The following is a 4,668-nucleotide window of genomic DNA, read 5'->3' as shown; positions in this document are numbered from 1 at the left end:
TCTCCATATTTTTTCTTTTCTTTTTTTTTTAAGTTTCAGAGTTCAACTGATGATGTGCAACATGAGGCAGCTGTTGTAGTGGCACATAACAGTGCTTGTTTTTACTTTTTTTCTTTAAAAAAATTAGAAAATTACATTAAAAATATGGGTAAAGAAAGTTACTATTTAGGTTGAAACATCGAGCATTCGAAAGTTAAAATTTATGGTTGCCCATGAAAATGTAAATCAGCCCCCTTGTGCATCTAATTCATCTTCTAATTACATGATCAGATATATTTTTCCAGGAACTTTGCTTTAGTCAGCACACAGGAAGGATGCACAAGAGGGACAGAATTAAGGTAACACAAGCAACCAAACATCTACCATTTCCTAACTTTTGAGTGATTGACTTTGCAACATCCTTTAATGGAGCTATTTGGTATGTAACAGGATTATGCAGGCTTTGCATAATATTCTTCAGGAAACACAACATTTTAGCTACTATGGCAGCAATTCAGCATAAATACAAAAGATAGTCTAATCATCATCAGTCCAATTGTTCAAAAAGTCCAAAAGATATATCTTGAACAAAATGAAGCCTGAAAAAATAATTTACATTATTTAGAAGGAACACCTAACACATCGGTGGATTAGGTTTGATTTCACCTGCTGTCAGTTCATTAATACACCATGACATATGATAGGTGTAGAGATTAAAGGGATTTTGAATGCATCTGAAATTACTGGCTGGAGTTTTACAGATTTATTCCTACAAAAAATAATAAGAGCCTATATTTATACAGGGCTAGAGTGAACCTTTAGACTCAGTTCTGCTAATGAGATGGTAAATTGGAACAGTGGCTCAACATTCCTTCCCAGGCACCCCTCTTGCACTGGGAGCTTGAGGAAAGTAATTTACTTCACTTCTTTTCAGGGTTCAACAAGTTCCCCACCACACCATATTTAGCAGCTCCATTGCAGGAGAGCCATGTCTTGGTTCTTTTTGACTGAAATGGTTTAAAGGATTCTGGGGTTGTCAAGGCTGATTCCCCACTCTGGCACTTTGTGTAGAAGGTGGGGGCCCACAAGGATTCTAAAAATTAATACTGGCCACTCCAGGCTTGTATTAAACTCCCAAGGTTACAGCTTTTCTCTGGCCTTGGATGGGTAGTTGCTGCCATCACCCAAGTGCAAAAACCCCTTTGAGAACCCAGGAAGGCACACTTGGGAATTCCTTCCTGTGGGGTACCCTCAAGCCCTTTCACACACACCTCCTCAGGGGAAGAGCTGAGAAAGGAAACAAAGGAAATCAGCTGTTGCCACTAGCTAATTAGCAACATGTGCACAAACCTCTTAGGACACAAAATCCAATCCTGTTCTTAAAAAAGGTAAATTTTATTAAAAACAAAAGGAAAGAAAATACATTTGAAAACTCAGGTTATTTCTAGTTTTAAAAAACCCCACTTACAATAATTAAGCATCAAGAATAACCTTCTTGAGGTCCAGCTTAAAGGTTACAAGCAAAACAAAAGCATTTGGGGTTAGCACAGAGGAGTCCACAGGCCATAAAGAAATAAAAAGAAATAAACCTAATTGCATCTTCCTAGACATTTCCTGATCTACTTACATATCTGGGGGTTTCAGGTGAGTCGTTTCTAGGTATGATTCAGCTGATTTTTCATACAAGGCCCCAAGTTGGTGCTGGTCCTGCTTTGAGCAGGGGGTTGGACTAGATGACCTCCTCAGGTCTCTTCCAACCCTAATCTTCTATGATTCTAAGCTCTTACAGCATAGCTGCAGCCCCGTCTTTGCTTCTCCCTGAGAACAACAATAGACAGAAAAAGGGAAAGTTTTTTCCCAATTTTAAAAAGTTCTAGCCTTCCCACTGGCTCTTTTGGTCAGGTGCCAACTCCCTTCCTTTTACCTATGCAGGGAGACTTTTTAACGCTTTACAGGTAAAGGAAGTAGAGAACAGCTACTAAAAGGGATTTTATAGCTAACTGGCTGGCTGGGTCCATAAAAGGCAGCTACCCTCCTCCCTTCATTTATCACACGGGTAGAAGCACATCAGATATTGGGAGACAAAAATAGGTGGCCTGAAAGTTACAGGTTTAGAAAGATTGAGAACTCTTGTTTTAAATGTTTGCTTGTCACTAACAGTAACACCATTTATTCAAGACTGGAAAATAAGACACTACATGATAAGGTAATAAACACAGGGTTTGCAGAAGTAATAACAATAAAACAATTCCTTCTGCATATGTTGCATTTATTCTGTCTACTCGGTTCCTCAAAAGTTTGCAAGAGGGACTGGTTTTGTTTTCAAAGTAGTCTGTTAATGATTTGGGTTCATGCTGATTCAAGAAATGAAAATTGTTTGGAGAGAGTTTGATTCCTTGTTTAGAACCATAAGCTCAGTGAGGGAGAAAAAGTCAATGTTTTCTTACACTGTATTATTGGGCTAAAAGGGATTATTATTGGAGAAAGACCAGAAATATCAATAAAGGACCAATTCCAGTTATTATGCACTATGGGCACCAAGGAGGGTGGGCGGAGATTTGTGGCGATTTCATGGAGGATTTTGTCTGCCTTTCTCCGCAAAAACATTTCATACTTTTATGATTATTTGACCTTTTATGACCTTCTGTAGAGTCAGTTTATCCTTTAGCTCTTCCTTTGATACAGAAGGACCTGGGGGTAGATCAACAAAGGGATTTAGGCACTGCAACAGTGAGCATTGCAGTGTCTAACTTCAGCCCTGAGTTAGGTGCCTAAGAATGGAATCCACAAAAGCCAGCAATCAGGGGGGAGGAACCACCTACACTAGCCAATATGAAATGCTTGGGGGAAGGGTGGGGCCTAAACTCTTCCCTTCAAAGGGATTTAGGTGCCTACGTCCAGACCAGAGGGATGCACCTATCTCTATTTGGGATTCACAGCTGTGAACCCCTTCCTGGAGTTAGGCACCCTTCCTCTTTTTTGCACTAAACACTACAGGAGAGGAAGTGGTAATTCCATCTCCTCCCCCCTTATAAATTTTAGCTCAGTGGTTAAAGCACTGATCCAGGATGTGGGAGAGACAGGTTCAAATCCCTGCCCTTGTACAGGAATTTAAACCCAGGTCTCTTTGCTGGTAGGGGAATGTCCTTAACTACCAAACTATATGTATTCGTTGAATCAAAGAATGAGAATGACTCTATAGATTTTTTTTTTTTTTTGGCTGATCTCCTCTGCCTCTATCAGTGCTTTCTTCTTCACTCCCAGTTTCTCGGCACTCTTTCCTACCTCCTCCAACCCCCAAATAAGATTTTTTTATCCACTAAAGAAGAATGGTAGTGAAACATTGTGGGAACCAACATCAAAAACTTTGGCACAGCTCTGCTCCCACAAAATTCTATCCCTTGTTGTGGGGTGGGGATTGGGGACCTTGCCTGTTGGCCCACCCACCTGGGAAGGGGGGGAACCATGGAGCTGGCGATACAACCAGTTTTTCTCCTCTACTGGAACAGGCAGGGGCATCCTTCCCCAGGAAGATGCTTTACTATTTAGAGACCATTGTTCACACAATGCCACCTTTCAGGGAATCTACTTGGAGAGGGAGTTTACAGCCATCCAGCTACCCCTAAATATTCGGGGGGGGGGGAGCACTGGCTTCAGGGCAGTGCTTAAAGTGGTATGAAAAAGGTGGGGAGTCTAAAATCCCCCACATCTGCCTATCTCCCTGTCCAGCAACCCCAACCCCAAAAGCAATTCTGCCCCCAGCCCCCAAAGCAATCCTTTTCCCCCCAGCTCCCACATCTATTGTGCCTCCCAGTCCCCCATCACTTATGTCTCATCCCCCCTATCCCCCCCATGTCACCTCTGCCCTCCTAAAGCTCCTGGTGTTCTTCACCCTCCTCTCTCAGGCCTTAAGAGTCCCTCGCTCCCTTCCCAGACCTAGTACTGCAGCAAGGGGGAGGGGGGAGGGAGTGAAGCAGAGGAACCATCCCCATTGCTCATTGGGGGAAAGAGAAGGAGGAGGCAGAGGCAGAATTGCCCTGAGCTGCCGGGCTCTTTCTGTCCCCTCCTGCCCTGTCCCCTCCTGTGAGAATGGTAGCAGCTCCTCAGGGGAAGGAGAGGATCTCAACCTGCTTCTTGCAGGAGCTCTGATTGACTGCTCTTATCCAGGAGACAGGGAAGTGGGAGAAGAAAGCCAATCAGAGGGGAGTTGCCCCCAAGTGATACTTAAACTGTTCACTCCTCAGCGACCAGGCTCACTACTTAGAAATTGTATTTCCTGGGCTCATGACCCATTGCTACCTGGCACATTTATGCACTTGCTGAGACAGAGCAGGAGGGAAAGTTACCCCCAGAGTCCCCTTCCATACCTTACAAAGCTATCTGAGGTAAGGTGTAGGGGTGGGAGGCTGGGGCAGCTGGTGGGGGAGCAGCAGAGCTGTGTGAACAGCATCAGGTTTGGGACATTTTCCCAAAACTAGGCCAGGGTTTGGCCAAGATAATAGAATTTGAACATCCCACACTACATCTCCTCCCACACCCATCCCACCAATTACACACACGCACATACCGATTTCAGCCTTTATTTCCAGGGCTTTTTGCCCACTGCTCGCACAGCCCTAATGATAAACTAAACAGGGCCAGCTCCAGGCACCAGCTGAGCAAGCTGGTGCTTGGGGCGGCAGATTGTTC

The sequence above is a fragment of the Terrapene carolina genome, unplaced genomic scaffold (genome assembly GCF_002925995.2).
Source record: "Terrapene carolina triunguis isolate 2854851 unplaced genomic scaffold, T_m_triunguis-2.0 Scaffold85, whole genome shotgun sequence".
NCBI classification, from domain to species: domain Eukaryota; kingdom Metazoa; phylum Chordata; order Testudines; family Emydidae; genus Terrapene; species Terrapene triunguis.
Note: the sequence above shows the minus strand (reverse complement) of the source record.